Source organism: Canis aureus, chromosome 36 (genome assembly GCF_053574225.1).
Source record: "Canis aureus isolate CA01 chromosome 36, VMU_Caureus_v.1.0, whole genome shotgun sequence".
Classification (NCBI taxonomy): Eukaryota; Metazoa; Chordata; class Mammalia; order Carnivora; family Canidae; genus Canis; species Canis aureus.
In genome coordinates, this window is record NC_135646.1 from 37,210,388 (window position 1) to 37,223,958 (window position 13,571).

The window sequence follows — 13,571 nt, forward strand, 5'->3', positions numbered from 1 at the left end:
ACCTAAATAGAGTGCATGAAACTAAACTGCCCAAGATGCTAGGATTCCCAGTGCAAGCACATGCCAAGACACAAACTCTAACCATACACAGACATAACCCTAAGCCTACACTTAAGCCTAATGTTAACCTAACCCTCAACAAGAACTATCACTAATCAAAAACCAAACACAAACCCCAAGACCAAAACACATTCACTGAACCTTCCTGCCAACCCTCACCCTAACTCCTAAACCTATTCTAAACTTTAACTCTGACCCTTACCTTAAATCTAACCCTAACCCTAACCTCTAACCATAACCTTAACTTAATATACTCAAATCCTATTCCTAACCTTAACCTGTACCCTAACCCTAACCCTCTAATACTAATCCTATCTCATATCCCAAACTGTACCCTAACCCGGACCCTAAAACTAATCCCTAACCCACTGTCTAACCCTCTCTTACCCTTTTCCAAAACCGTACCCTGACCCTGACCTGACCCTAACCCTAACCCCTAACCAAACTCTAACCCTAATCCTAGCCCTAACCCGTATCCTAAACCGAACCTCGCCCTAACCCTAAACCTAGCCCTAACTTTAACTCTAACCCCTAACGCTAACCTCTAACCCTAACTCACACCCTAACCCCTAACCCTAACTGCAAACCTACCTGAAACCTAACTCTAACCATAACCCAAACCCCAACTCCTAACCTCCTGCCCTAATCCCTAAAGTCTAAACCCTAACTCTAACTCTAACTCCTGTCCCTAACCGAAACCCCCATCCTAACTCCTAACCACTGACCCTTACCTTTATCCCTCACCCAAACCTTAATCTGTAACCATAAGCATAATCACTAACCCCTAACATCTAACCTAAGCCTAACCACCAACCACCTCCCCTCCCCTGATCTTACCATTCATTCTCTCCTTTCACTTACCCTATTATTCTGAGGAGTCCCTTCTGACATGGATGTGGCTCCCAACGGCACCTCCAGAGTCCTCCAGGGGGTCCTGAGGAAGCCGGGCTCCTGTGAATGCGGACGTGGCCCCACGTGTTCCAGAGTCATAGTCAGTGGGTCCTGAGTACGCCGGGTCTCCTGCCAACGTGGAGTATGCCTACTCTGGAAGGAGGAGGAACATCCTTCTGGATGCCTCACAACCTCTGGTAGCCTCACAGCAGGTTCTCAGGAGGCCGGGAGCTCCTGTCAGCCTGGATATGGCCTCATGTCCCCTGAAAACTCACCGCGGGTCCTGAGGAGGCTGTGGGTTGCTGTCAGCCTAGACGCAGCCCCATGTGTCCCGAAGCCAAAGTGCAGGTCCTGAGGAGGAAGGGGGTCCTCTCAGTCTTGATGTGGCCCCACATTTTCCTCAGCCTCACCATAAGGCCTGAGGAGGCTGGGGGCTCTTGTCAGAATGGACGTGGCCCCAAATCATCCCAATCGTTCACAGTGTGTCCTGAGGAGGCCGGAGACTCCTGTCAGTGTGGAATCGGCATCCACATGTTTCTGGGTCCTCACCACAGGCTCTGACAAGGCTGGGGTCTTCTGTCCACATGGACACATCCCCATATTTCCCGAAGTCTACACTGGAGGTCCTAAGGACATCAGCGTCTGGTTGTGTGGACGTGGCCCCACGTCCTCCCGAAGCATCACCCCGGTTCTGAGGTGGCCGAGGCTGCTGTCACTGTGGATGCGGCCCCCAGCTTCCAGAAGTCTCAACTTATGTCCTGAGGGCCAGTTAGCTCCTGCCGGAGTGGAAGCATCGCCCTTTCTTTCAGAAGCCTCCCTACATGTTCTGAGGCGGCCCAGGGGCTCCTGTCAGCGTGGATGGGGGCTCACATCTTACTGAAGCCTCCCCGCGGGTCCTGAGGCAGCCCAGGGGCTCCTGTCAGGGTGGGTGCAGGCCCACAATTTCCTGAAGCCTCCCCGCAGGTCCTGAAGCGGCCCAAGGTCTCCTATCAGGATAGATGTGGGCCCATATCTTCCGGAAGCCTCACCGTGTGTCCTGAGGAGACCAGGGCTCCTGTCAGCGTGATCGCTGCCCAATACCCCCTGAAGACTCCCCGCAGATTCTGAGGAGACTGTGGCTCATCAGCGTGGACATGTCCCCACGTCTTCCTCAGGCCTCCCCAGCACAGGCTGGCTCCTGTTAGTGCAGGCAGATGAGGCCTACTGCACATGTGTGCCCCTTGGGCGGCGTCTGGGCTCGGGCGCACCCCGCGGGATCCTCAGGCACTACAGGAGAGTGTGCAGGAGGCACGTGCCCATCCCAGGGCCGACCTCTGCCTCCTTCCAGGTTCCAGCTGTGGCCTGTTAGCTTCTGAAACGTCCGACTGAAAAGAAGCCCAACACATAGCTTCCCCAAAAATTCTAAAGGAGAAGGAATTGGAGCCCAAAGGATGCGAAATGAAATGTGGACCAGACTTTTACCATGTCCTGTAAAACTCACTCAACCCTCTTCCACTGTGGGCGGCACCGCAGGCTGGTACAGACGCCATGGAAACAGTGTGGAGGCTCCTCAGGAAGTTACAAATAGAGCCATCCTGGGACCAGCACGTGCACGGGCTTAGCTCACCCCGAAGATACAGATGCATGAGACTCGGGGACACCTGCACCCCAATGTCTACAGCAGCCGGGTCCAAAGTAGCCACACTGTGGGAAGAGCCTTGGTGCCCTCAGGCAGATGATGGATAAAGAGGATGGAAGATAGATGATGGTCATAGATGATAGATAGTTAGATGATAGGAATGGTACTCAGCTATCAAAGAGAAGAAAATATTGCCATTTGCAATGACGTGGATAGAACTAGAGGGATCATGTTAAGTGAAATAAGTCAGTCAGGAAAGAAAATTACCGTATGGTTGCATTCATAGGTGAAATTAAAGAAGCAAAGCAGATGGGCATCTGTGAAGGGAAGGAAAAACAAATAAGATGAAAACAGAGATGGAGGAAAAAAAGACTCAACCACAGGAAACAAACTGAGGGTCGCTGTAGGGGAGGGGAGTGGAGGGACAGGGTAACTGGTAGACGGGCATGAAGGAGGGCACGTGATGTCATGAGCCCTGTTGTTATCTCCAACTGGTGAATCCCTGAATTCTACCTCTGAACGTATAATACACTATACTGTTAATTAATTAGGTTTAAATTTTTTTTTAAAGAGATTATTTATTTATTTATTTATTTATCTTTTTTTTTTATTTTTTTATTGGTGTTCAATTTACTAACATACAGAATAACACCCAGTGCCCGTCACCCATTCACTCCCACCCCCCGCCCTCCTCCCCTTCTACCACCCCTAGTTCGTTTCCCAGAGTTAGCAGTCTTTATGTTCTGTCTCCCTTTCTGATATTTCCCACACATTTCTTCTCCCTTGTTCTCATGCATTTGGGGAATATAAATAATAGTGAAAGGGAAAATAAGGGAAGGGAGAAGAAATGTGTGGGTAATTAGGTTTAAATTAAATTAAGTTTAAAAAATCAGTTGACAGTATCGGAGTGCATTTTCTTCCAGGCTCTCTATTCTGCTCCTTCAGCTTATGCCAGAACCACACCCCTGTGGGTTTGGTTTGTTTAAGTAGGCTCCATGCCTCGTCCACAGTTCAGCACAGGGCTGGAATTCATGACCCCGAGATCAAGACCAAGGGTGAAGTCAGGAGTCGGATGCTTAACCAACGGAGCCAGCTGGGGCCCGAGAACCACACTGCTTTATCCTGTGTCTCTGTGACATTGGTTGAAATAGGAAAGTGGAGGGAGGGGCAAGATGGCGGAAGAGTAGGGTCCCCAAATCACCTGTCCCCACCAAATTACCTAGATAATCTTCATCATCCTGAAAATCTATGAATTCGGCCTGAGATTTAAAGAGAGACCAGCTGGAATGCAACAGTGAGAAGAGTTCGCACTTCTATCAAGGTAGGAAGAGGGGGGAAAAAGTAAAGAAACAAAAGGCATCCAAGGGGAGGGGCCCCATGAGGTGCTGGGCTAAGGCCAGGGCGAGTGCCCCCAGGACAGGAAAACTCTGTCCCGGAGAAGCAGGAGCTTCACCAATCTTCCCGGGTGGAAAGGCTCCTGAAAGGAGATGGAGCAGGACGCCAGGATGGTGGGGATGCCCTCGGGCTCCCTGGAACACTAACAGACACCTGCGCACCCAGGAGACTGCACCATACTCCGTGGCTGAGCTCCCTAAAAGACTGCAGGGACCACGGCTGGACCCGGAGCAGCTCGGAGGGGCTCGGGTGGCAGCTCCACATGGAGGGGGCTGCGAGGCCAGGAGCAGCTCAGAGGGGCCTCCGGCAGAGGAAGAGGATCCCTGCAGAGAGGGTTGCGGGGCACTGGGACCAGCTCAGTGGGGCTTGGGTGGTGGTGCCGCGGAGGCAGCTGTGTGGCCTGGAGGGGGAATCAAAAGCGCAGGCACTGGAGCACAGGGCGCCAGGACACAGCCCAGAAACCGGCCTCCCCCTGGGACAGGCAGACCCCGGGAAGGCCCACGACAGCTAGGATGCTTCGGCCAGGAGCTGAGCAGATCAGCGTCCCCGCCTTGGCACCTCCAGGCCCTGCAGAGGGAGAGCTCCATAGTTACTGTGGGAGCTGAATCCAGGGCTGAGAGCTGCCAACGTCACTGGGATGGTTCCTCCTGGGGCCTCACGGGATAAATGAGCCCTGCACCAGGCAGAGGGCAGAGCAGCTCCCCCAAGAGCTAACACCTGAAAATCAGCACAACAGGCCCCTCTTCCAGAAGACCAGCTAGACGGACAAGTTCCAGGGGAAGTCAAGGGAATTAAGTATACAGAATCAAAAGATACTCCCCGTGGTTTTTTCTTTCCTTTTCTTTCTTTTCTTTTCTTTTATTTCTTTTTGATTTGTTTGCATCCCCCACCCTTTATTCCTTTCTTTCTTTTTCTTTCTCTTTTTCTTCTCTTTTTTTTCTTCCTTTTCTCTTTTTCTCTTTTCTTTCCTTCTTTCTCTCTCTTTTTCTCCTTTTCCCAATACAACTTGTTTTTGGCCACTCTGCACTAAGCAAAATGACTAGAAGGAAAACCTCACCTCAAAAGAAAGAAACAGTCCTCTCTCCTAAGAGTTACAAAATACGGATTACAATTCAATGTCAGAAAGCCAATTAAGAAGCACTTATACAGCTACTGGTGGCTCTAGAAAAAAGCATAAAGGACTCAAGAGACTTCATGACTGCAAAATTTAGATCCAATCAGGCAGAAATTAAAAATCAATTGAATGAGATGCAATCCAAACTAGAAGTCCTAACGACGAGGGTTAATGAGGAGGAAGAACGAGTGAGTGACATAGAAGCCAAGTTGATGGCAAAGAGGGAAACTGAGGAAAAAAGCGTCAGACAATTAAAAGACCAGGAAGACAGATTAAGGGAAATAAACGACAGCCTGAGGAAGAAAAACCTACGTGTAATTGGGGGTCCCGAGGGCGCCGAAAGGGACAGAGAGCCAGAAAATGTATTTGAACAAATCCTAGCTGAAAACATTCCTAATCTGGGAAGGGAAGCAGGCATTCCTATCTAGGAAATAGAGAGATTCCCCCCCACCTAAAATCAATAAAAACCATCAACACCTCGATATTTAATAGTAAAGCTTGCAAATTCCAAAGATAAAGAGAAGATCCTTAAAGCAGCAAGAGACAAGAAATCCCTGACCTTTATGGGGAGGAGCATCAGGGTAACAGCAGACCACTCCAGAGAGAAATGGCAGTTCAGAAAGTGCTGGCAGGATATATTCAGGGTCCTCAATGAGAAGAACATGCAACCAAGAATACTTTATCCAACAAGACTCTCATTCAATCGGAAGGAGAGATAAAGAGTTTCCAAGACAGGAAGGAAATGAAAGAATATGTGACCTCCAGAGCAGCTCTGCAATAAATTTTAAGGGGGACTCTTAAAATTCCCCTTTAAGAAGAAGTTCAGTGGAACAATCCACCAAACAAGGACTGAAGAGATATCATGATGAGACTAAATTCATATCTGTCGATTAGTAACTCTGAATGTGAACAGGCTTAATGACCCCATCAAAAGGCGCAGGGTTTCAGACTGGATAAAAAAGCAGGACCCATCTATTTGCTGTCTAAAAGAGACTCATTTTAGACAGAAGGAAACCTACAGCCTGAAAATAAAAGGTTGGAGAACCATTTACCATTCAAATGGTCCTCAAAAGAAAGCAGGGGTAGCCATCCTTATATCAGATGAACTAAAATTTACCCGAAGACTCTAGTGAGAGATGAAGAGGGACACTACATCATACTTAAAGGATCTATCCAACAAGTGGACATAACAATCCTCTACATATATGCCCCGAATGTGGGAGCTCCCAAACATTTAAATCAATTAATAACCAAAGTAAAGAAATACTTAGATAATAATACACTTATACTTGGTGACTTCAGTCTAACCTTATCTATACTCAATAGGTCTTCTAAGCACACCATCTCCATAGAAATGAGAGCTTTAAATGATACACTGGACCAGATGGATTTCACAGAAATCTACAAAACATTACATCCAACCTCAACTGAATACACATTCTTTTCAATTTCAAGTGCACATGGAACTTTCTCCACAATAGACAACATACTGGGTCACAAATCGAGTCTGAACCAATACCAAAAGATTGGGATTGTCCCCTGCATATTCTCAGACCATAATGCCTTGAAATTAGAACTAAATCATAACAAGAAGTTTGGAAGGACCTCAAACACGTGGAGGTGAAGGACCATCCTGCTAAAGATGAAAGGGTCATAGGAAATTAAGGAAGAATTAAAAAGCATCATGGAACCTAATGAGCATGAAGATACAACCATTCAAAATCGTTGGAATGCAGCAAAAGCAGTCCTAAGAGGGAAATACATCGCAATACAAGCATCCATTCAAAAACTGGAAAGAACTCAAATACAAAAGCTAACCTTACTCATAAAGGAGCTAGAGAAAACACAGCAGATAGATCCTACACCCAACAGAAGAAGAGAGTTAATAAAAATTCGAGCAGAACTCAAGGAAATGGAGACCTGAAGAAATGTGGAACAGATCAACAGAACCGGGAATTGGTTCTTTGAAAGAATTAATAAGATACCGAAAGCATTAGCCAGCCTTATTAAAAAGAAGAGAGAGAAGACTCAAATTAATTAAATCATGAATGAGAAAGGAGAGATCACTACCAACACCAAAGAAATACAAACGATTTTAAAAACATATTATGAACAGTTATATGCCAAAAAATTAGGCAATCTAGAATAAATGGACACTTACCTGGAAAGCCAGAAGCTACCAAAACTGGAACAGGAAGAAATAGAAAACCTGAACAGACCAATAACCAGGGAGGAAATTGAGCACTCATCGAAAAATTCCCAAGACACAAAAGACCAGGGCCAGATGGCTTCCCAGGGGAATTCTAAAAAACTTTAAAGAAGAAACCATACCTATCCTACTAAAGCTGTTTGGAGAGATAGAAAGAGACGGAGTACTTCCAAATTCATTCTATGAAGCCAGCATCACCTTAATTCCAAAACCAAACAAAGACCCCACCAAAAAGGAGGATTAGAGACCAATATCCCTGATGAACAGGGATGCAAAAATTCTCAACAAGATACTAGCCAATAGGATCCAACAATACATTAAGAATATTATTCACCATAACCAAGTAGGATTTATCCCCCGGACACAAGGCTGGTTCAACACTCGTAAAACAATCAATGTGATTCATCATATCAGCAAGAGAAAAACCAAGAACCATATGATCCTCTCATTAGACGCAGAGAAAACATTTGACAAAATAGAGCATCCATTCCTGATCAAAACCCTTCAGAACATAGGGATAGAGGGAACATACCTCGACATCTTAAAAGCCATCCAGGAAAAGCCCAAAGCAAATATCATTCTTAATATGGAAGCACTGGCAGTATTTCCCCTAAGATCAGGAACAAGACAGGGATGTCCTCTCTCACCACTGCTATTGAACATAGTAATGGAGGTCCTAGTCTCAGCAATCAGACAACAAAAAGAAATAAAGGCATTCAAATTGGCAAAGAAAAAGTCAAACTCTCAGTCTTCACCAATGACATGATACTCTACCTAGAAAACCCAAAACCGTCCCCGAAAAGATTGCTACAACTCATACAACAATTTGGTAGCGTGGCAGGATACAAAATCAATGCCCAGAAATCAATGGCATTTCTATACACTAACAATGAGGCTGAAGAAAGAGAAACTGGGGAGGCAATCTCATCTACAATTGCACTCAAAAACATAAGATACCTAGGAATAAACCTAACCAAGGAGGTAAAGGATCTCAACCATAAACACTATAGAATGCTACTGAAAGAAATTGAGGAAGACACAAAAAGATGGAAAAATATTCCATGCTCATGGATTGGCAGAATTAATATTGTGAAAAAGTCAATGTTACCCAGGGCAATGTACACGTTTAATGCAATCCCAATTAAAATACCATGGACTTTCTTCAGAGAGTTAGAACAAACTATTTTAATATTTGTGTGGAATCAGGAAAGACCCCGAATAGCCAGGGGAATTTTAAAAAAGAAAACCATATCTGGGGGCATCACAATGTCAGATTTCAGGGTGTACCACAAAGCTGTGGTCACCAAGACAGTGTGGTACTGCCACAAAAACAGACTCATAGATCAATGGAACAGAATAGAGAACCCAGAAGTGGACCCTGAACTTCATGTTCAACTGATATTCGATAAAGTAGGAAAGACTATCCATTGGAAGAAAGACAGTCTCTACAATATATGGTGCAGGGAAAATGGACATCCACAGAAAGTAGAATGAAACTAGACCACTCTCTTTCACCATACACAAAGATAAACTGAAAATGGATGAACGATCTCAATGTGAGACAAGAGTCCATCAAAATCCTAGAGGAGAGCACAGGCAACACCCTTTTTGAACTCAGCCACAGTAAATTCTTGCAAGATAAATCCATGAAGGCAAAAGAAACAAAAGCAAAAATGAACTATTGGGAATTCATCCAGATAAGATGCTTTTGCACAGCAAAGGATACAGTCAACAGAACTAAAAGACAACCTAAAGAATGGGAGAATATATATGCAAAAGACGTATCAGATAAAGGGCTAGTTTCCAAGATCTATAAAGAACGTTTTAAACTCAAACCCAAGGAAACAAACAATCCAATCATGAAATGGACAAAAGACATGAAGAGAAATCTCACAGAGGAACACAAAGACATGGCCAACAAGCACATGAAAACATGCTCTGCATCACTTGCATACAAGGAAATACAAATCAAAACCACAATGAGATACCACCTCACACCAGTGAGCATGGAGGAAATTAACAAGGCAGGAAACCACAAATGTTGGAGAGGATGCGGAGAAAAGGGAAGACTCTTACACTGTTGGTGGGAATGTGATCTGGTGCAGCCACTCTGGAAAACTGAGTGGAGGTTCCTCAAAGAGATAAAAAATTGACTTGCCCGATGACCCAGCAATTGCACCTTTGGGGATTTACCCCAAAGACTCAGATGCAAGGAAACGCCGGGACTCCTGCACCCCAATGTTTATAGCAGAATGTCCACAATAGCCAAACTGTGGAAGGAGCCTTGGTGTCCATTGAAAGATAAATATGTAAAGAAGATGAGGTTTATGTATAAAATGGAATATTATTTAGGCATTAGAAACGACAAATACCCACCATTTGCTTCAACATGGATGAAACTGGAGGGTATTATGCTGAGTAAAGTATGTCAATCGGAGAAGGACAAACAGTGTATGTTCTCATTCATTTGGAGAATACAAATAATAGTGAAAGGGAATATAAGGGAATGGAGACGAAATGTGAGGGAAATATCAGAATAGGAGACAGAAAATAAAGACTCCTAACTCTGGGAATCGAACTAGGGGTGGTGGAAGGGGAGGTGGGCGGGGGTTGGGGGTGACTGGATGACAGGCACTGAGGGGGGCAGTTGACGGGATGAGCACTGGGTGTTATTCTGTATATTGGTAAATTGAACACAAATAAAAAATTAACTTTTAAAAAAAAGTTTCATGGAAACTAATGAGAATGAAGATACAACGGTTCAAAATCCTTGGGATGCAGCACAAGCAGTCCTAAGGGGGGAATACATCGCAATAGAAGCCTCCATTCAAAAACTGTAAAGAACTCAAATACTAGCTAACCTTACACATAGAGGAGCTAGGGAAAAAACAGCAGATAGATCCTACACCCAAGAGAAGAAGATAGTTATTTAAGATTTTAGCAGAACTCAATGAAATCGAGACCATAAGACCTGTGGAACAGAAAAACAACAAAAAACCAGGAGTTGGTTTTTTGAAGGAATTCATAACATACATAAGCCATTAGTAAGCCTTATTAAAAAGAAGAGAGAGAAGATTCAAACTAATAAAATCATGAAAGAGAAAGGAGAGATCACTACCAACACCAAGGAAATACAAACGATTTTAAAAACATATTATGAACAGCTATATGCCAACAAATTAGGCAATCTAGAGATATGGACGCATTCCTGGAAAGCCAGAAACTACAAAAACTGGAACAGGAAGAAATAGAAAACCTGAAGGGGCCAATAACCAAAGAGGAAATTGAAGCAGTGATCAAAAACCTCCCAAGACACAAAAGTCCAAGGCCAGATGGCTTCCCAGGGAATTTCTATCAAACGTTTAAAGAAGAAAACATTCCTATTCTACTAAAGCTGTTTGGAAAGATAGAAAGAGATGGAGTACTTCCAAATTCGTTCCATGAGGCCAGCATCACCTTCATTCCAAAACCAGACAAAGACCCCACCAAAAAGGAGAATTACAGACCAATATCCCTGATGAACATGGATGCAAAAATTCTCACAAGATACTAGCCAATAGGATCCAACAGTACATTAAGAAAATTATTCACCATGTCCAAGTAGGATTTATCCCCGGGACACAAGGCTGGTTCAACACTCGAAAATAATCAATGTGATTCATCATATCACCAAGAGAAAAACCAAGAACCATATGATCCTCTCATTGGATGCAGAGAAAGCATTTGACAAGATAGAGCATCCATTGCTGATCAAAACACTTCAGAGCGTAGGGATAGAGGGAACATTCCTCGCCATCTTAAAAGCCATCTATGAAAAGCCCACAACAAATGTCATTCTCAATGGGGAAGCATTGGGAGCCTTACCCCTAAGATCAGGAACAAGACAGGATGTCCACTCTCACCACTGCTATTCAACATAATACTGGAAATCCTAGCCTCAGCAATCAGACAACAAAAAGACATTAAAGGCAGTCATATTGGCCAAGAAGAAGTCAAACTCTCCCTCTTCACCGATGACATGATACTCTACCTAGAAAACCCAAAAGCCTCCACCCCAAGATAGCTAGAACTCATACAGCAATTTGGTAGCGTGGCAGGATACAAAATCAATGCCCAGAAATCAATGGCATTTCTATACATTATCAAAGAGACTGAAGAAAGAGAAATTGAGGAGTCAATCTCATTTACAATTGCACCCAAAAGCATTAGATACCTAGGAATAAACATAACCAAAGAGGTAAAGGATCTCAACCATAAACAGTATAGAACGCTACTGAAAGAAATTGAGGAAGACTCAAAGAGATGGAAAAATATTCCATGCTCATGGATTGGCAGAATTAATATTGTGAAAATGTCAATGTTACCCAGGGCAATGTACACGTTTAATGCAATCCCTATCAAAATACTATGGACTTTCTTCGGAGAGTTAGAACAAACAATTTTAAGATTTGTGTGGAATCAGGAAAGACCCCGAATAGCCAGGGGAATTTTAAAAAAGAAAAACATATCTGGAGGCATCATAATGGCAGATTTCAGGTTGCATTAAAAGTTGTGGTCATCAATACTGTGTGGAACCGGCACAAAAACAGACAAATAGATCAATGGAACAGAATAGAGAACCCAGACTGTGGACCTGGAACTTTATGGTCAACTAATATTCGATAAAGGAGGAAACACTCTCCATTGGAAGAAAGACAGTCTCTTCAATAGATGGTGGTGGGAAAATTGGACATCCACATGCAGAAGAATGAAACTAGAGCACTCTCTTTCACCATACACAAAGATAAACTCAAAATGGATGAAAGATCTAAATGTGAGACAAGAATCCATCAAAATCCTAGAGGAGAACACAGGCAACACCCTTTTTGAACGCGGCCACAGTAAATTCTTGCAAGGTACATTCATGAAGGCAAAAGAAAAAAAGCAAAAATCAACTATTGGGACTTCATCAAGATAAGAAGCTTTTGCACAGCAAAGGATACAGTCAACAAAACTAAAAGACAACCTACAGAATGGGAGAAGATATTTGCAAAAGACGTATCAGATAAAGGGCTAGTTTCCAAGATCTATAAAAAACTTCTTAAACTCAACACCAAAGGAACAAACAATCCAATAATGAAATGGGCAAAAGACATGAACAGAAATCTCACATAGGAAGACATAGAAATGGCCAACATGCACATGAGAAAATACTCTACATTACTTGTCTCAGGGAAATACAAATCAAAACTACAATGAGATACCACCTCACACCAGTGAGCATGGGGAAAATGAACAAGGCAGGAAACCATAAATGTTGGAGAGGATGCTGAGAAAAGGGAACCCTCTTACACTGTTTCTGGGAATGTGAACTGGTGCAGCCAATTTGGAAAACTGTGTGGAGGTTCCTCAAAGAGTTAAAAATAGACCTGCCCTAAGACCCAGCAATTGCAGTGTTGGGGATTTACCCAAAGTATTCAGATGCAATGAAACACTGGGACACCCGCACCCCGAAGTTTTTAGCAGGAATGTCCACAATAGCGAAACTGTGGATGGAGCCATGGTTTCCATCAAAAGATGAATGGATAAAGAAGATGTGGTTTATGTATACAATGGAATATTACTCAGCCAGTAGAAATGACAAATACGCACCATTTGGTTCATCATGGATGGAACTGGAGGGTATTATGCTGAGTGAAGTAAGTCAATTGGAGAAGGACAAACATATGTTCTCATTCAATTGGTTAATTTAAATAATAGTGAAAGGGAATATAAGGGAATGGAGAAGAAATGTGTGGGAAATATCAGAAAGGGAGACAGAACATAAATACTCCTAACTCTGAGAAAGGAACTAGGGATGCTTTAAGGGGAGGAGGGATGGGGTTACGGTTGAATGTTTGAAGAGCACTGAGCGGGGTCCTTGCAGGGATGAGCACTGGGTGTTATTCTGTATGTTGGTAAATTGAACACCATAAATAATAAATTTATTTTTTTAAAAAAGTTCAGACAACTAAATATTTATGTTGCCAACATGGGAGTACCTAAATATAGAAACCAATTAAACAACGTATAGAAAGTCACTGATTATAATACAATGACAGGGGATTTTAACACCTACTTATGGCAATGGACCTATCGTCTATACAGAAAATCAACAAGGGAAAAATAGCCTTGACACACTGGACCACAGGGACTCAACAGATATAGTCTGAACATTTTAACCTAAAGCAGAATACACATTCCTTTCAAGTGCATATGGGACATTCTCCAGAACAGATCATATCATGGGCCACAAATCAGGCTTC